Below are 21,586 nucleotides of genomic sequence, written 5' to 3' on the forward strand. Positions count from 1 at the left end.
AACCCTAAATTTTAGGGAGATGTCCCATCCATCCTTCTCTGCCGCCACTCTGAATCCACATCAGGATCCATCCCGTATCCTCCCCTGTCCAATGGATCCACTGGCAGCCCCCCCACGCTCGATCTCTCCCGTAGCCAGCCGACGCCCGTTCCAGGATGGATCAAGGCCACGGTCTCATCCGCCTATGCCTCCTCTGCTGCCGAGCATGAACTGCCTTCGAACCCTCGCACCTCGTCCCTGCTTGTCTTCCTCTCGGTTGAATCGAGCAAGAGCTCGCGCCCGAGGCCTCCCGTTCCCGAGCACGCAAGCCACCGGAGAGCTCCGCCCCTGCCGTCTTCTTCTCCTCCACCGGACCTTCCTTCCGCCGAGTGCCACCGGCGACCAAACCAGGCCAGTGTAGCCACTCCCCTGACCGTCTCTTTTTCCCTCTATGTCTCTAATCTCTCCGCTCCCTCTCTGTCGCCATGGACAGGCCTTCGACGCCGCCGCTGCTGTGTCTGCCTCCCTCTGCCTCGCCAGGTCCGCAGGAGCCAAGCTCTTCGACGACTTCCTCCAGGTCCGGCCGGACTCCTCTAGCCACGACCTTCCCGACCCGGATCCCGTGCTAGCGCCGTCCATACGCGCCTCCTCCTCTGCTTTGTCCAGGAGATGAGGGACGTGCCTCGTCCCACTCCTACGTGTTGGCCACCACGAGCCGCCGTGTCGCCCCTCCGTGACAAGCTCCGCCGGCCAAGATGCACTGTCGCCTACCGCAGTCCCTCGCCTCGCTACCCGTTTGCCCCACTCGCCGGAGCTCTGCTCCCAAACGTTCTCGCCGGCAAGGCTGTCGCTCTGAACTTGTCGCTGCCGTCTTTCTTCAGAGACGAGCAGAGGAGCTCGCCCGTTCCTACACGTGCGTTGACCGCGTCCAACTGCTCGATCTGCCAGTGCCCCGTCTCGATCTCAAGGCCCATTCCCTTCCGAGCCGGCCCCCTCTCCACGTCGCCCGCGCCCTTGGCCTCAAGCCAGCCGGCCCTCTTGGGCCTCCTCCACCGACCAGCCCATGAGGCACGGTGAGATGCCCCCAGCTCCTGTTCCTGCTAGGCCAGCCAGTTTTGGCCCATGGCATGTTTTTTTTTCGTTTTGCGATTTGTCCATTTATCCAGGAAAAACCAGTTTTGCAGTTTAGCCCCTAGAACCATGCATCTAATAACTTCTCACCCATGCATCAGAATTAAATAATTTATATATGAAACTTGCTTAGAATTTCATCTAGTTTAATAATATGTCACTTTCATCCATGTTTAAAATGCTAAAAATGCTTTTTGGTTAAATTTACTCCTATGCCATGTTAAAATGATTTAATTCATAACTATTCAACCGTAGCTCCAAATCTAACAAACTTTATATGTAAATGGGGTAGAAAAATGCCTAGTTTAATATGGTGGCTTCACTTTGCATGCTTAACAACTCTAAAATATTGTTTAGGGTAGAACAGTACCAAACTTTAAAATATGCATATGAGGAGTTTCCGGAAATTGTTGTTCGTTGCTTCCGGCCTCATTTAACCTTGACTAGATAGGTAGTTTTCATTTGCTCCATCTCTTGCCATGCTAACAACATTTAATCTTGTTGGGTACATAAACGAGATCGAACTAAATAAGTCACGTGGTGTTTCGTCAATATGCAACGGAGTTGCATATTGAGCTCCACTTAATTTGTAGTATTGCTTGTGCATTTTGCCATGCCTCATTAAACCGGACATGCATCATACTTGGTTGTGCATCATGCCATGTTCATGTGTGGTTTGTTTACTATGTTGTGTGCTTCTTTCCGGTGTTGCTTCTTCGGGTTGGTTCTGATAACGTCGCGTTTGTGAGGACCCGTTCAACTACGTCCGTTTGTCTTCTTCATGGACTCGTTCTTCTTCCTTGCGGGATTTCAGGCAAGATGACCATACCCTCGAAATCACTTCTATCTTTGCTTGCTAGTTGCTCGCTCTTTTGCTATGCCTATGCTGCGATGCCTACCACTTGCTTATCATGCCACCCATATTATTGAACCAAGCCTCTAACCCACCTTGTCCTAGCAAACCGTTGATTGGCTATGTTACCGCTTTGCTCAGCCCCTCTTATACCGTTGTTAGTTGCAGGTGAAGATTGAAGTTTTGTTCCTTGTTGGAACATGGAGGTGTTGTTCCTTGTTGGAACATGTTTACTTGTTGGGATATCACAATATATCTTATTTAATTAATGCATCTATATACTTGGTAAAGGGTGGAAGGCTCGGCCTTATGCCTGGTGTTTTGTTCCACTCTTGCCGCCCTAGTTTCCGTCATATCGGTGTTATGTTCCCGGATTTTGCGTTCCTTACGCGGTTGGGCTATTATGGGAACCCCTTGACAGTTCGCCTTAAGTAAAACTCCTCCAGCAATGCCCAACCTTGGTTTTACCATTTGCCTCACCACCACCTACTTTTCCCTTGGGAGTCGCTCTCTCGAGGGTCATCTTTATTTTAACCCCCCGGGCCAGTGCTCCTCTGAGTGTTGGTCCGAACTAAGCTGCCTGCGGGGCCACCTCGGGGAAACTTGAGGGTTGGTTTTACTCGTAGCTAGTCTCATCTGAGTGTGCCCTGAGAACGAGATATGTGCAACTCCTATCGGGATTTGTCGGCACATTCGGACGGTGTTGCTGGTCTTGTTTTAACCTGTCGAAGTGTCTTGAAGAACCGAGATACCGAGTCTGATCGGAACATCTTGGGAGGAGGTCTATTCCTTCGTTGACCGTGAGAGCTTGTGATGGGCTAAGTTGGGACACCCCTGCAGGGATTTGAACTTTCGAAAGCCATGCCCGCGGTTATGGGCAGATGGGAATTTGTTAATGTCCGATTGTAGATAACCTGAACTTGACCTTAATTAAAATGAATCAACAGCGTGTGTTACCGTGATGGTCTCTTTCCGGCGGAGTCCGGGAAGTGAACACGGTGTTGGAGTTATGTTTGACGTAGGTTGTTCTAGGATCACTTCTTGATCATAGTTTCTCAATCGCGCTTTGCCTTCTCTTCTCGCTCTCATTTGCGTATGGTAGCCACCATATATGCTAGTCGCTTGCTGCAGCTTCACCTCATACCTTTACCTTACCCATAAGCTTAAATAGTCTTGATCGCGAGGGTGCGAGATTGCTGAGTCCCTGTGGCTCACAGATACTTCCAAAACCAGCTTGCAGGTGCCGATGAGTCCGTGCAGATGACGCAACCAAGCTCAGGAGGAGCTCGATGAAGATCTTGTCCTTTGTGTTGTTTTGTTCTAGTTGATCAGTAGTGGAGCCCAGTTGGGGTCGATCGGGGACCTTGTCGCATTTGGGGTTCTTCTTTTATTTTGGCTCCGTAGTCGGGCCCTGATTGTACTTGGTTGATGTAATGCTTTATTCATGTAATTGTGTGAAGTGGCGATTGTAAGCCAACTATGTATCTCTTTCCCTTATGTATTACATGGGTTGTGTGAAGATTACCTCACTTGCGACATTGCTTTCAATGCGGTTATGCCTCTAAGTCGTGCTTCGACACGTGGGAGATATAGCCGCATCAAGGGCGTTACATATATTAACCCACGTCCATACATATGACGTTCAGCATGACCTGAACAATAAAGCAGGACATACCAGATCGATCTACGGATCGCGAGGACGTGCCCCAAAATGCGACGATGGTGATCTATTCGGACGTGACAAACCTAGTCATGCGCGGGCCGAAATCCGCAGACGGACTCCATCAGAGCTACGTCGCGATACAGCCCGATATAGAGGCGCCACACACCCTTATCGCTTCACTGACGAAGTCATGGAACATGAATTCCTATAAGGGTTCAAACACGTGAACATAGAATCATACGACGGAACCACAGACCCCGCGGTATGGATTGAAGACTTCATTCTCCATATACATATGGCCTGCGGAGATGACCTCCACGCCATCAAATACCTCCCTCTAAAGCCTAAAGGACCAGCTCGGCACTGGTTAAACAGCCTGCCTGAAAACTCTATCGGCAGCTGGGAAGACTTGGAAGAAGCCTTCCTCGACAACTTCCAAGGTACATATGTCCGGCCACCAGACACCGATGGCTTAAGCCACATAGTTCAACAACCTGGAGAGTCAGCTAGGAAATTCTGGACTAGGTTCCTAACCAAAAAGAACCAGATTGTTGACAGTCCGGATGCCGAAGCCCTAGCGGCCTTTAAACATAGCATCCGCGACGAATGGATCGCCCGCCATCTTGACCAAGAAAAGCCAAAATCTATGGCAGCCCTTTTGCGCGGGTGAGGATAGTTGGCTGGCCCGTAGCAAAAACAATGCAAGCAACGCCGACACCCCTGAAGTTAAAAATAACAAAGACAAGTCTCAACGCAACAGATACAAGCGACGAAACAACAATGACAGCACCGAGGATACGGCGGTCAACGCCGGATTCAGTGGCTCTAAGTCCGGTCAGCGGAAGAGGCCATTTCAAAAGAACAATTCGGGCCCATCTAGCTTGGACCGCATACTTGATCGTCCGTGCCAGATTCATGGCACCCTAGACAAACCACCCAATCACACCAATAGAGATTGTTTGGTTTTTAAACAGGCCGACAAGTTAAATGCCGAAAACAAGGATAAGGGATCGCAAAGCAAGGACGATGATGAGGAGCCCCGACCGCCGAACACAGGGGGACAGAAGAAGTTTTCCCCTCAGGTCAAAATGGTGAACATGATATATGCTACCCACATCCCCAAGAGGGAGCGTAAGCGCGCGCTCAGGGACATCTACGTGATAGAGCCAGTCGCCCTCGTCATGCCCGATCACTTTTGATCGCCCGGATCATCCGACCAGTATCCGTCATGGCGGTTTACCCGCACTGGTCCTGGACCCAATAATTGATGGGTTCCACCTGACGCGAGTCCTGATGGATGGTGGTAGTAGTCTCAACTTGCTCTATCAGGATACAATGCGCAAAATGGGCATTAATCCACCACGGATCAAACACACAAAGACTACATTCAAAGGAGTCATACCAGGTGTAGAGGCCCGCTGTACGGGCTCAATCACGCTAGAGGTCATCTTCGGATCTCCGGACAATTTCCGAAGCGAGGAATTAATATTCGACATAGTCCCCTTTCGCAACGGCTATCATGCACTGCTCGGATGGACCGCATTCACCCGATTTAATGCAGTGCCACACTATGCTTATCTCAAGCTCAAGATGCCCGGTCCATGTGGCATCATAACAGTCAATGGAAATACGGAATGCTCCCTTCGTACAGAAGAGCACATAGCTGCCTTAGCAGCAGAAGTACAGAGCGGCCTTCTCAAGCAGAACCTTTATTTGGCTGCCGAGCCCAACCGTCAAGAGGGTCCGAACTACCCTGCAGCAGGACAGCTTGGCTCGTCAGGACCTCGACTAGCAATCCTTCCTCCGTCTCAGTCCCGATCAAGTAGTGGCATTCGTGTCGCGCATACATAACTACGCACTCAAAATTCCATGGGCATTGACGGAGGCATAGCTAGCTTGTGATCCACGGTAGACTCAACCGACACCGGATACACACATACTTTCACTTTTATTCGTTTCCTTTTCAGGCTTCAATCCTGCAGGCCCCATCTGATGGCCTGATCATCGGTACTCTTGAAGGACAAACACACCAAGGCGGTAAGAAACACAAGCATATGGGGGAGTTCTCTAAGTGGTTTCGTTAACAATCACTCTACCTATTTTTCAGGACCCACGTGCAGCTCTCCCTTAGTTAAGGCATAGTAACTAGCCTCCTGCTTATTGCATTACTTGTATAAATGCACTTTAACACACCAATGAAATTATAATAAGAACATTTTATGGCCCTAGCTTCTCACTTGTTCTTCTTTTTCTTCCTTTTTGTCTTTTCTTTTCTGGTAAACCCTATCAGGTAGCACCCGCACACTTTGGTATGTTTGATGTTTGCCAGGGGCTTCATAGCACCCCACAATACGGCAACAAAAGTACAAACACTTTTTATAGTATAGTTTGGAACCCCGAATTTAGCATTATATGCAGTGGCTCTGAATCATGTCTTTGGTCAATAGTTGGGTTGCCCGGCTCTTGTGCTTGCTACCTTACGTTCCGCTATATCGGCTAAGGTTGTAAAGGGAGAACTATTGCGATTGTGCCTCGGTTTATCCAAAGGAGCACCTCAATAGAGAAAGCCAAAAACTGACTGTCATGATGCAGGGAGACCCGGTCAGCTGTTCGGAGGTTGTAAATCGTTGGAGATTTCTTCCGCATTACGCGAAGGATCAGTACTTCCCGATCAGACGCTTATAGCACTCTAGTTCGGATACTAGGGGTTGCGCCCATGTTTTTATTGTTTAACTCCTATGGCTAAGTGAGGGTTTTAAAGACGCATAGTCTGGTTGTCTGGTTCGTTGCGCTAAACAACTCCTTCAAGTACCATATAATTGGATCAAGATTGTTTACATTCCACCCCAAACACCTCTGTACTACCTACGTGGGGGCAGAAGCCGACGACTGGTTAACCCTCAGATTTCATACAACACGGCGGCACAGGAGGTAAAATTTAAAAACATAACAAGCATTATATCATAAACCCACTTTGTTCTATCATACAAAGTAGCAGGAACTTAAATACATTCATTCAAAGATAACATCCTGTGAACACCGCGTTGCTACAATGCGAGACCCCTCCAAGACATCTGCAAAACAGCGCTCAGGTGTGCGGTGCTCCTTGCCCTCCGGCGGCCCCTTGGTCAGCTCGACGACGTCCCTCTTCGCCCACCACATTTTGCAGCGGGCGAAGGCCATGCGCGCACCTTCAATGCAGGCCGATCGCTTGACGACGTCCAGCCGAGGACAGGCGTCCACCAGCCGCTTCACGAGTCCGAACTAGCTGTCGGGCATAGCTTCGGCTGGCCATAGCTGGATTATTAAATCCTTCATGTCCAGTTTTGCCACCCTATGCACCTCCACCAGCTATTTCAGCTGATCGGTGAAGGGCACGAGATGCTCTAGCGCAAGATATTGCGACCAGAACAATTTCTCCGTGGAGCTCCCTTCTTTGGCTCGAAAGAACTCCGCGGCGTCGGACACACTGCACTGTAGATCTGCGAAGGCTCGTGGACTCCGAATCCAGGTTAGTAAGGAATACTTCTTTATATACTAGTTGACCCGTTGCGCCAAATGGCGTAGAGACCTGCTAAAGACATGCTGTCGATAAAAATAGTTTCATGCTGCAAGAACCTTCAACTAAATCATGCTATTTTTTAAACATGTTTATTACGTTGTTAAATAATAATCTGGGAAAAGGGAAACTTTGCATAATATGAATATGTTCAGTTTGAAAATATGACCACTATGATGAGAGAGTAAAGTTGGCATGGTTGTATTTTTTTAGCAAGTTTGAAAACATGGTTATCATGATGAAAAACCTGACCGTGCATCTTTTTCCTGCAAAAAAAGAAGGAAGAGATAAGAAACCTAAGAAAAAACATGTCTTTGTTGTGCCCCCTTCCTTTCTCGGTTTCTCAGCTGGGTAACAGAGGCGTTTCCTCAGCCGCGGACCAGTGCGATTTCTTATCTGTTGTGCCAAATGGTGCAGAGACCTGCTAAAGCCATGTTGTGGATGAAAATAGTTTCTTTTGCAAGGACATATTCAGTACTCGTTGTAGAAAGCCCATATATTAAACCATACTCTTTTGAAAATGTCTATCACATTGTGAAATCCAAGTTTGAAAAAAAGTGTATAACTGTTGCACCAAAAAATTATATTTCTATAACACTGCCCATCGCGCTAAATGGCACCGAGTCCCATTTAAAACCATGTACTTGCTAAAAATATTTGAATTTTTTCAATAACTGTGTTTGAACAAATACATACGGTAAGAACTTAGTAAAAGTTTAATTGATTGTCTGTTTAAGCTCACATAAAATGCAAGATGGCAACAACAGAGCACAATTGTATCATGTGCACCAGCAGCCAAAATTAGTTAGCTAATAAACTGTCTGAAGGGAACCAACCATTTCAGAGTAGTTTATTCCACACCTCATTCTCCTCGAAAATGAGCCCAAGTGGCCATCAACGAAAATACAATTGTTTTGATACATCAACGGTAAGAGAAATGAGTAACCACCAAAGAAACAAAACGTTGAAATTAGTTTTTTCTAACCATGGAGGAGAGTTGCATGTGAACTTTATAAAAGAAGGCCAACATCAAGGAACATCATGTTGACATACTCATCCTGCTCTCCGTTCTTTTCATCAGTCCCGGCAATCAGCTCCTGACCAACACCTTAAGCAACAACCACGACAATGCCCCTTCTTTATCCTTGCATATACAGGAACTCAATCAGGTCAAGAAAAAAAGATATGAATCAACTCTCAAGATCAAGTGAGATGGGTGCCTTACCTGTCTACTACCGCCAGGCTCAACACCAACTCCACATATCAAGCACATGTTGCCTTTCCACAACATGACAACACTCTTCAAAGCAACAAACAAAAAGATTGGGCCTACACCGATGCCTCATTACCTGAGAAGAATAAAAGAGGGAGCTCACCTTGATGAGTTGGAATCAGACGCACTCGTTGTAGCTCGACCAATTGTAATAAAAACTAAAGATACGAGCACAGAAATTTCTATCGCAATTGCAAACTATTAAAGATGCCTTCAAGGGCGAAAAGAAAAAATGCATACAAACATGAATTGCCCAAAACAATTCTAAAATGCCAGACCACCATCATACAGGGCATATTTTCAGTATATCTTAACATTTCATATGATATGATAATTTATCGTATTTATGGAGAAAAAAACCAACCAGCAGTTCATCCAGAAAAAATGTGCTTGCCATAAGAGTGCTCCATAAAGAAGTAAAATATTATCTTATCAGACAAACAATTGAATATCTCTGGACCAAATATATGCTGGTGTAAAACAAAAACACATCAGGAGAAGCAATTACGATACAATGACCATATAAAGACGCATTTTGAAGTATTTAACATCTGGTTGGGTAAGTAGCAGAACTCAATGTTTTTGGATAAGGGACAGTCAGCCAACAGGCTACAGTATCAATAAATGCATAGAAGGACATAAAATATCTTACACTTTGAGCCGCATCCCCAAATCTTGTAGATAAGTGCAATACGATTTCCGAAGGTAAGTCTCTTTCTTTAAATCAATGCCATCCCTCTTAGATGGAGAATTCTCTTCTATTTCCTTTCTACTGAAATACCATGAAGCACTAAGTTTGCCGGCTTCCTTATTCTCGCTCTTTGTAATTCCATAGGGGCTATTTTCTACAATTTCTATAAGTTCTACTAACTCGTCACCAACTTCCTGAAGATTATTCCAAAACCCCAAAGCGAAGAGTTCTTTTACTGGAAATATGAGATAACTGAATGAAATACAAATATAGACTATCCTAGGTGGCAAAGTGTTTGGCATGTCATCATGTAATGCTAGATGGCGCAACCCATTTATTTTAACTGGGTTATTTGCATATCAAGGCGTTTTATGTACAGCTATAGGTTTTATATAGCATTAAGTAGCACCGGCACAACATACCTTAAACGCAGCAACAGTCGATCAACAGCAGGAACAAACCACACAGATACATGTTATTTCCTTGATCACAGTAGCTAACCTTCACATCACCTGCAAGAAAACCATTAAAATATGGGTCCAGAAATCAAACGGGTGGACGGCCTAAAGAAAGAAAAATACACATGTAACTTTGCACAAGATATTGAATGAAAGATATGATAACATCAACCTACAAATACGGCTATGTATGGATTAACAACACTAACCACTATATGTTTGAGTGAAAAAACAAAACTGCAGTAATAAGATAAAAAAATGTTCTCAAGGTCACATCAACGCATATTTTAACCAACAAAGATCAACAAGAACCCGTATAGGAGAGCTACCTAGGCATGTCTCTGAAGCTGGTTGTATCTATAGCATACCTTTGGCAAGAAATTACTTGAGGACACATGTCGCTGCTAACTCTGTCTTCCAGACCATTTTCACATCCTTGGAGCCCCATTACCATACCATTACCCATCTCGACGGTAATTGGTGTATGACACGACCACAAAAACCTAAATCAACATCACCCAGAAGAATCATTTTTAGAACAAGTAGGAAAAGAAGCACAAAGTGATCATCACCACCTTGGCCCTTGGGGAACCAATTTTAACATTATTACCTTTCATTGACATGTTTGAAACAACAACTAACCTGCATGTGCCTAGTAAATCTCAAAATAGAGGAAGGATACAACACATGATAGAAGTGAACCCAAAATGGTCAAATACTTCAGATTCTGACACACAAGGGAGAATTCCCAACCTGCATCTTACTCAATTGCAAGCTAAAATCAATAGGGAAAGTAACAGAATATGGGACAAGTGTGACCTGAAAAACTAAATCCCATATATGTTCCTCTAAATCCTGTATCATAGAACCATATACTGTCCTAAATCAAGTAACGGAATTATAATTTACCCAACAAATTTATAGGGAAAGTATAACCACTATAAGCATTCAAACTAATCATTACATGGTAAATAAAGACTACACAGAACTAAAAGAAAGACAAAAATATAAGTAAAAATATATTCTGATCTCTGTTAGCTTTTGTTACCTCTATCGAGCACCTAATACAGAATCTGCATGATAAATAGGACACACCCTAGCATACTGAATATAACAATCGTTTGTCGATACATGTCACTATAAAGCCAAATAAGCTGCAACACTTGTAACTTCTTCTGTGTCTCTCAAACTCAAACCCTTTGTAGGAAACATACATCTTCCCTAGAACTTGTGGTTACTGGAATCGAAATGCCTGAAGGAATCGCTGTTGCTACCAAGCACCAGTCCCACGCCTGGTCTCTGCACGAGACAAAACCCATGAGCAACCGTTCAAACTATAACATCATGAAAGGAAAGTGGTGCATCTGTAGGATCTAGAAGTAGATGTGTCTAGAGGGGGGTGATTAGACACATAATGCTCAAGTTGCAATTTTTAAGCTTTTTTGGTTTAAGTGGAGTTTTAGGCACACTTTCAACACACACGATACATATCAAGCAAGCATGCAATGAGTATATGAGCAGCGGAATGTAAAGCATGCAACTTGCAAGAATGTAAAGGGAAGGGTTTGGAGAGATCAAACGCAATTGGAGACACGGATGTTTTTCCCGTGGTTCGGATAGGTGGTGCTATCCTACATCCACGTTGATGGAGACTTCAACCCACGAAGGGTAACGGTTGCGCGAGTCCACACAGAGCTCCACCCAAGGGTAATAGTTGCGCGAGTCCACACAGGGCTCCACCCACGAAGGGTCCACGAAGAAGCAACCACCCACAAAGGGTCCACGAAGAAGCAACCTTGTCTATCCCACCATGGCCATCGCCCACACAGGACTTGCCTCACTAGCGGTAGATCTTCACGAAGTAGGCGATCTCCTTGCCCTTACAAACTCCTTGGTTCAACTCCACAATCTTGTCGGAGGCTCCCAAGTGACACCTAGCCAATCTAGGAGACACCACTCTCCAAGAAGTAACAAATGGTGTGTAGGTAATGAACTCCTTGCTCTTGTGCTTCAAATGATAGTCTCCCCAACACTCAACTCTCTCTCATAGGATTTGGATTTGGTGGAAAGAGGGTTTGAGTGGAAAGCAACTTGGGAAGGCTAGAGATCAAGATTCATATGGTAGGAATGGAATGTCTTGGTCTCAACACATGAGTAGGTGGTTCTCTCTCAGAACATATGAGTTGGAATGGTGTGTGTGTTCTGATGGCTCTCTTTTTGAATGAGGAGGTGGAGGGGTATATATAGCCTCCACACAAAATCCAACCGTTACACACAGTTTTCCAATCTCGGTGGGACCAAATCAATAAACTCGGTCGGACCGAAAATGTAAACCTAGTGACCGTTAGAGATTTCGATGGGACCGACTGGATCAACTCGGTGAGACCGATGTGCTAGGGTTAGGGTAAATCCAAAACTCGGTTTGACCGATTACTCAAACTCGGTGGGACCGATTTGGGTAACAAGTGAAACTGAGATTTGGCCAAGCAAACTCGATGGAACCAATTGCATATCTCGATGGGACCGAGAATATTGCAATGGGTAACAGAGAGTTTGCAAGCCCATCTCGGTGAGACCGAGATCCCATCGGTGGGACCGAACTGATTAGGGTTTGGCAGTGGCTTATGACAAGTGAAACTCGGTGGCGCCGGATAGGAAAAATCGGTAGGACCGAGTTTGGCTTAGGGTTTAGGTCATATGTGGAAGTGGGAAAGTAGCTGAGGGTTTTGGAGCATATCACTAAGCACATGAAGCAAGAGGCTCATTAAGCAACACCTCATCCCTCCTTAATAGTATTGGCTTTTCCTAAAGACTCAATGTGATCTTGGATCACTAAAATGTAAAATGAGGAGTCTTGAGCTTGAAGCTTTAGCCAATCCTTTGTCCCTAGCATCTTGAAGGAGTTCCCACAACCTTTAGTCCATGCCACTCCATTGTTGAACTTATCTGAAACATGCTATATTGAGATGTTAGTCCAACAAGAGATATGTTGTCATCAATTATCAAAACCACCTAGGGAGCACTTGTGCTTTCAATCTCCCCCTTTTTGGTAATTGATGGCAACATACATCAAAGTTTTAGATAAAGATATAAAGAATAGCAAGTAAAGCTTTGGAAGGACATGTAACAAGTATAGGCTCCCCCTACATGTATGCACTCATGTAAATATGAAATAGAGAGTCATGTGAGAGCATAACCATGACAGAGTAGGCAAGGTGTTACATGTATCTTGGCCATATGCATCAGAGCAAAAGATTATCAAGGAAAATACCTTCATGCTCATGAGTCCTTGCAAACAGTATGTACATAAGCAAGAACTCCTCATACTCATGATTTTGATGCATATCCTTACCTTGTGGTCTTGAGTTGGCTTAGGATGGAATGAACCTGCACAAACAAGGTTAGATAACACAGGTACGTCCACTAGTCAGAGAAAACAAAAGAAACCATAAGAATACCAAGATTGGGATGACATGTAGAGGGTGAGTACAAGGTACCATATTGAATTCAACATGTCCCCAAGAATAAAGATATGCAATGAATTTGACTGATTTCTTTCCCTTAGGTGTCTTGCTCCCCCTGAATCTTACATGGGATATTGGGAGAAGATAGGAAACAGAAAATCAGAGCTGAAGGTTATGAATAGAACTAAATTCAAATGAGTTCATATGAACATGTCTTTCCCCCAAAAAGACATGTGGCATCTCTCCTCTTGAACATCAAGCATCTGGGATCCTTGAGTATTCTCTCCCCCTTAGAGATTTCTTTCTCCCCCTTAATATATGGGATCCTTGAGTATTCTCTCCCCCCTTGAGGTCTCTCTCTCCCCCTTAATATTTTCTCTCTTGTAGGTTTGGTACTTGAGACTGTTTCTCTCCCTTGATGTGATCTCTCTCTCCTACAAGCTTTGATGTGATCTCTCTCTCCCCCTTTGACATCAATTTCCAAGAAGGTTTCTCCTGAAATCCGTCGAATAGGTTTGGTCCTTGAGATTCAGTACAAAGCAGGGAATAAAACTGTGATGCTTGTAGAGGACAAGATTCATTGAGTGGAGCTGGATCAGAAGAAATATAGAATATGTGGCAAACTGTTTTTCCTGTTGCGAAATCGGTGGCACCGAGTGGAATGTTTCGGTAGTACCGAAGGGATTCGGTTGGACCGAAAATGGCAATTCAGTGAAACCGAGTTCATCACAGAGAAAAACACTTATCACCTCAGCTCACTAGACAGGTAAGATCTCACAAAGATTTGCAATGAATTTGATGCAGAAATATGCAGAACAAAAATCAAAAAGAAAAGGGTAAAAGGTTTGTAGATGAAGTTTTTTTTTGATTGAAAAATAAAGAAACAAATATGCAAGGGACAAATGCAATAACTCAGAAAGGAACACAAGAGAACTTCATCTAGAATTGGGCGGTGGCATAGTCACCTATGTTAGAGTATATTGACTTAGGAGTCAAGTTAGAACACTTGATCATAGGTCATACTCATCGTTTAAGCTCAAAATGGGGTTACCATTTTTCGTTTAAGCATCTTGATGTATTCACATCTTGTTGAGTTGCTTTGACTCATGTCTTGGAGTAAAGCTTCTCTAAGATGGAATAACATACCTTGGGTGGTGATGTGGTTCTTGCTCATGTAGTTGAACTTGTGTGGGTGCTCAAGGTTGATGTAGCTCATCGAGAGTTGGGAGCATCATTTGGAGTTTGGGTTCATCTACCTACATGGGTTAGTTTTTGCAAGGAAGAGCACTTGTGTATCCAAAAATGACAATCATGAAGCTCAATCATAGAATTTGTCAAAGGATATGTTTGTATGGTTTTGTGCTTCCTTGTCTTCAACCACTATTGTATAGAGTTTTGGTGATGTAGAGATCGCTCAGGATATGAGTGAGTCGCAATCTCATGGAATTAGATTCAACCAAGCACCTACATGGGTTAGACAACATGCAAGGTACAAATGTATCCAAGACATAAGATAGTTATCATGAGAGATATATCATGGATTAGTCATAAGCTCATGTCTTGCATGTATCCAATGGAGTTTCTACTCCAAGTTTAAAGCATCAATGATGTTCAATTCTCCTCTCAACCTGCAAAACGCTTTCTCATCAAGTGGTTTACTAAATATATCCGCTAATTGCTTGTCGGTGCGAACATGCTTAAGACTGATGTCACCCTTAGCAACATGATCTCGAATGAAATGATGACGAACTTCAATATGCTTAGTTCGAGAATGTTGTACAGGATTATGACCAATTTTGATAGCACTTTCATTGTCACAAAGCAGTGTAACATGTTTCACATAAATCCCATAATCTTTAAGAGTTTGAGTCATCCAAAGTAATTGAGCGCAACATGAACCAGCGGCAATGTATTCAGCTTCGGCGGTGGATAAAAATACCGAGTTTTGTTTCTTGGAAGACCAAGACACAAGAGATCTACCAAGAAATTGACAAGTACACGAAGTGGACTTTCTATCAACCTTGTCTCCGGCATAATCCGAGTCGGAATAGCCAACAAGATCAAAAGAAGACCTCTTAGGATACCAAATGCCAAAATTTGGTGTATGGATTAAATATCTCACTATCCTTTTCACAGTCTTAAGATGACAATCTTTAGGAGCAGCTTGATATCGTGCACACATGCATACACTTAGCATAATATCGGGACGTGAAGCACATAGGTATAACAATGAACCAATCATAGAGCGATAAACCTTTTGATCAACCGGTTCACCATCTTTGGTTAAATCATTATGTCCACTAGTAGGCATGGGTGTAGACATACCTTTGCATTCTTGCATATTGAACTTCTTGAATAAGTCTTTGGTGTACTTTGTTTGAGAGACAAATGTACCTTCCTTAGTTTGCTTGATTTGCAACCCGAAAAAGAATTTGAATTCCTCATCATAGACATCTCAAACTTCTCTGACATTAGCTTTCCAAACTTTTCACTAAAGAGAGGGTTAGTTGAACCAAATATGATATCATCAACATAAATTTGGCATACAAATAGTTCTCCATTAACCCTTTTAGTAAAAAGAGTAGAATCAATTTTACCAATTTCAAAACCACTTGTAGTAAGGAACTTGGTCAAGCATTTATACCATGCTCTAGGAGCTTGTTTAAGACCATAAAGAGCTTTGTGAAGTTTGTAAACATGATTTGGTTTCTTGGGATTGATAAAGCCGGGAGGTTATTTGACATAAACTTCCTCCTCTATTTCACCATTTAGAAAAGCACTCTTAATGTCCATTTGGTACAAGGTGATATTATGGTGATTAGCATAGGCAAGTAAGATGCGAATGGACTCAAGTCTAGCAACGGGAGCATACGTCTCACCATAGTCCATACCTTCGACTTGTGTGTACCCTTGGGCGACGAGACGTGCTTTGTTGCGAACCACTTGTCCATCTTCATCTTGCTTGTTGCGAAACACCCATTTGGTACCAATGATGTTGTGGTTGTTGTCGGGCTTCTCAACCAATGTCCAAACTTGGTTTCTCTCAAAATTATGTAGCTCTTCATGCATAGCGTTTATCCAATCCGAATCTTCCAATGCTTCTTCAACCTTCATTGGTTCAATACTAGAGATGAATGAATAGTTTTCACAAAAGTTAGCTAAACGAGTTTTTGAGCGAGTGATTCTCCCGGTTTGTATATCATTGAGGATTTGCTCGACGGGATGATCTTTGGCAATTCTTGCTCGAACTCGTGAGAGCTTTTGCTTGGGTCTTCGTTGAACATCTTCTTCATCTTGTTCTTCTTCTTGGCCTTCTTCATTGTTGACGTCGTCGTTCTCTTGTCGTGGTGGAGAAGGAGGTTGTTGATATTCGTCTTGATGTATTTCCTCGTTTTCTTCATCTTGATGTGTCCCACTTGTGGATGCTTCCGTGTCGATTCTTGGTTCACCTTGTCGTGAAGTAGAAGCTTCCACTTGGACGGATGAAGTACTCTCCTTCACCTTCGTTGGACGAATTTTGCCAATGGACAAGTCTTGAATTGCTTCTGAAGGGTCTTTGTCTCCTACATCAATTGGCAATTGCTCTACTTGCGAGCCATTAGATTCATCAAACTTCACATCTACCGTCTCTTCAACCTTTCGGGTGAAATTGTTGTAGACACGGTAAGTGTGAGAGTTTGAGCCATAACCAAGTAGAAAACCTTCATGAGATTTAGGAGCAAACTTTGAACGACGATGCTTATCAAGAATGTAGCACTTTGAGCCGAATACTCGAAAGTATCCAACTTGAGGCTTGTTACCGGTGAAGAGCTCATATGCCGTCTTGCCGAGTAGCTTGTGAAGATATAACCGATTTGTTGCGTGACAAGCTGTCTCAACCGCTTCTGCCCAAAAGTGCTTTGGCGTCTTGTATTCATCAAGCATCGTTCTTGCCATTTCGATGAGCGTCCGGTTCTTCCTCTCAACAACTCCATTTTGTTGAGGTGTGTACGTAGCCGAGAACTCGTGTGAAATCCCTTCTTCGTCAAGAAAGGTGTCCACATTTGCGTTCTTGAATTCCGTTCCGTTGTCACTCCGAACCTTCTTGATCTTCACATCAAACTGATTTTGGGCTTTCCTAGCAAAGTTTCTGAAGATCTTCTGGACCTGCGACTTGTCATTAAGAAAGAACACCCACGTAAATCTTGAAAAGTCATCAACTATAATTAGACCAAAAGAATTTCCACCGAGACTCTTGTAGGCGTTGGGACCAAAAAGATCCATGTGAAGTAGCTCGAGTGGCCTCCTTGTGGTCATGATGTTCTTCACGGGATGTCTTCCTCCAACCTGTTTACCTGCTTGACAAGCACTGCAAAGTCTATCCTTATCAAATATGACATCGTTAACTCCAAGGATATGATTTCCTTTAATAAGCTTGTCAAGGTTTCTCATGCCAACGTGACCTAGTCGTCTATGCCACAACCAACCTTTTGAGGATTTAGCAACAAAGCAAGTTTTAGGTTGTGCCTTTTTAGAGAAATCGACAATGTAAAGATCACCTCTACGCATACCCGTAAAGACCATTTTATGATTGTCTCGACGAAATACTTGGCAATCTACCTCGGTAAATAAGACATTCAAACCGAAATCAGCAAGTCTAGATATTGAAAGTAAGTTGTAGTCAAGAGATTCAACGAGCATGACATTTTAAATGGAACTATCATGTGAGATGGCCACCTTACGAAGGCCAATCACTTTACCTTTTGAATTATCACCAAAGGTGACATATTTTCGAGGGCCGTCATCTTCAGCAAGCTCACGAAACATCTCTTCATCTCCGGTCATATGATCAGTACATCCACTATCAAGAACCCATTCCTTTCCTCCTGATTCATATCCCCGAAGATTTGTCATAAGACCAAAATGTCTCATTGCATCATCAAGATCGAAGTCACTATCATCCTCATTGTAATATTCATGTTCATCATGATCTTGTGATTCATCATTTCCTAGAGAGGGTAATTCATCAGATAAATGATCATCAAAGTGGTCACTTTTATGAATTCTTATAGCTTTGAGTATGATATCATTAATGATTTCAACATCTCCTTTAGCATGCTTAAGATTGGCAAGTTTAAGAAGACATTTACCAAAACTAGGATCACTAGAGTTCATCTTACTCAAGGCAATAGATTTATGGAGAATTTCATCCAAAGTTTTCACGGAATGATTGGGAAACCGTTCCTCAAGAAATTTCCATATAGTATAGGCGCAATTTTGAGTAGGCAAACTAGCAATCAAATTTTTGGACAATCCTCTAATGATGAGCTCAATAGTTCTAAGATTGCGAATCATGTCAATATCTTCATCTAGGGTAGGATGCAAGGGATCAATATGGGGTGCACAAGGGCTAGCAATATACTTGTTTAAATGATATTGATTGAAGATTACAAGCATCTCATTTTTCCATTTATGAAAGTACTTTCCATCAAGAATAGACACTCTATGTCTAAGACTCCCTAGAGTAGACACATCCATTTTCCTCCAATGGTTATTAAACCAAAGCAATGGAGACCAAGGCTCTGATACCACTTGTAGGATCTAGAAGTAGATGTGTCTAGAGGGGGGTGATTAGACACATAATGCTCAAGTTGCAATTTTTAAGCTTTTTCGGTTTAAGTGAAGTTTTAGGCACAATTTCAACACACACGATACATATCAAGCAAGCATGCAATGAGCATATGAGCAGCGGAATGTAAAGCATGCAACTTGCAAGAATGTAACGGGAAGGGTTTGGAGAGATCAAACGCAATTGGAGACACGGATGTTTTTCCCGTGGTTCGGATAGATGGTGCTATCCTACATCCACGTTGATGGAGACTTCAACCCACGAAGGGTAACGGTTGCGCGAGTCCACACAGGGCTCCAACCACGAAGGGTCCACGAAGAAGCAACCACCCACAAAGGGTCCACGAAGAAGCAACCTTGTCTATCCCACCATGGCCATCGCCCACACAGGACTTTTGCCTCACTAGCGGTAGATCTTCACGAAGTAGGCGATCTCTTTGCCCTTACAAACTCCTTGGTTCAACTCCACAATCTTGTCGGAGGCTCCCAAGTGACACCTAGCCAATCTAGGAGACACCACTCTCCAAGAAGTAACAAATGGTGTGTAGGTAATGAACTCCCTGCTCTTGTGCTTCAAATGATAGTCTCCCCAACACTCAACTCTATCTCATAGGATTTGGATTTGGTGGAACTCTATCTCATAGGATTTGGATTTGGTGGAACTCTATCTCATAGGATTTGGATTTGGTGGAAAGAGGGTTTGAGTGGAAAGCAACTTGGGAAGGCTAAAGATCAAGATTCATATGGTAGGAATGGAATGTCTTGGTCTCAACACATGAGTAGGTGGTTCTCTCTCCGAACATATGAGTTGGAATGGTGTGTGTGTTCTGATGGCTCTCTTTTTGAATGAGAAGGAGGTGAAGGGGTATATATAGCCTCCACACAAAATCCAACCGTTACACACAGTTTTCCAATCTCGGTGGGACCGAATCAATAAACTCGGTCGGACCGAAAATGTAAACCTAGTGACCGTTAGAGATTTCGATGGGACCGACTGGATCAACTCGGTGAGACCGATGTGCTAAGGTTAGGGTAAATCCAAAACTCGGTTTGACCGATTACTCAAACTCGGTGGGACCGATTTGGGTAACAAGTGAAACTGAGATTTGGCCAAGCAAATTCGATGGAACCAATTGCATATCTCGATGGGACCGAGAATATTGCAATGGGTAACAGAGAGTTTGCAAGCCCATCTCGGTGAGACCGAGATCCCATCGGTGGGACCGAACTGATTAGGGTTTGGCAGTGGCTTATGACAAGTGAAACTCGATGACGCTGGATAGGAAAAATCGGTAAGACCAAGTTTGGCTTAGGATTTAGGTCATATGTGGAAGTGGGAAAGTAGCTGAGGGTTTTGGAGCATATCACTAGGCACATGAAGCAAGAGGCTCATTAAGCAACACCTCATCCCTCCTTAATAGTATTGGCTTTTCCTAAAGACTCAATGTGATCTTGGATCACTAAAATGTAAAATGAGGAGTCTTGAGCTTGAAGCTTTAGTCAATCCTTTGTCCCTAGCATCTTGAAGGAGTTCCCACAACCTTTAGTCCATGCCACCCCATTGTTGAACTTATCTGAAACATGCTAGATTGAGATGTTAGTACAACAAGAGATTTGTCATCAATTATCAAAACCACCTAGGGAGCACTTGTGCTTTTAGCATCAGGTAACACCAACATTTCCTTCTTTTCACATATGGTAGGGACCTTAGTATGTTTACAGCAACCAAGCGAGAAGCTTTCACTGGCTAGCTCTATGTATCCCCGTGTTGTTGAGATCAACACGGTTGTTTTAAATAGCACAACAAAAGTCATTCTAGCATGAAATTGAAAATAATAAATGTCCTATAAATGAGAACGCTACGCTTATTATTTCACATACAGGTGCTAAAAAAGTTGTTCTAAGACACATGAGCAAACCAAATGTTTATAAGTTGATAAGTAGCAGCTACAGTGGCCAGGAACATTTAAATATAGTACCATATGAAGGGACGACACATGAATACATCAGCTACGGCTGTGTTCTTCATAAGCAATGCACACATCAATAATGTACGAACCTAGGTCTAAAAAAATCACAGCGAAGAACCAATTTTATTTCAAAAAACGCATTACAAATAACCATCACAAACAATTAGCTTCAGAGCATCTTCTAAAAAAGCATAGAAATATCCATCTCCATCGCTCATCTATTTAGATTGACCATGCTGAATACAAACTTTTTTCCAGTAGTTGGTAACGATGCATTTACCTATATATTGGCCAAAAGACCAATAATATATATCCATGACGACATAAATCCGGTGCTGGAGAAATTATTTATTTCATAGCATAAAAATTCAATCGGAACCATTTAAATAGTAGGGCTGTATACTAATATGAAAATGGATCCCACCTATGGATGTCATCTGATGCCAAGAATGAGAGGAAACTAAGCCTGAATGCCACCCATATTGAAAATATCCATACTATGATTGGGAGGCCAATTGAACATTATACATCACATAATGTACTATGTATGTACATTAAATTCTTTGCCAACTGTATACATTTTGTTTAGACAGTACCCTCAAGTCTCGACCAATACAATAATACATTACCTCTGCTCATTTTTCATAAAATGCCAAGCCCATTGGCTTGTTCTTGTCGCTTGAAAATGCCATGCCCATTGGCTTGTTCTTGTCGCTTGCTTATAATCATCCTTTCTATGGTGCTCACTTTCGTTTTGCTCCTGCTTCTTTTTTGCTTTTACGAAAAAGAGGGGAGAAGTCAAAGAAGGAAAGGTGTCTACACGCGCCGATGAATCAGGGCCGAAGGGAGGAGGCGGCATGGGGAGAGAAAGAACGAGTGAATCTCACCTTGGTGTGTTGCCGTCGGATGTGCTCGCCGTCGCTCGACCTGTGCGCAGA

The sequence above is a fragment of the Triticum urartu genome, chromosome 2A (genome assembly GCF_056163025.1).
Source record: "Triticum urartu cultivar PI428250 chromosome 2A, HENAU_Tu73, whole genome shotgun sequence".
Taxonomy (NCBI): domain Eukaryota; kingdom Viridiplantae; phylum Streptophyta; class Magnoliopsida; order Poales; family Poaceae; genus Triticum; species Triticum urartu.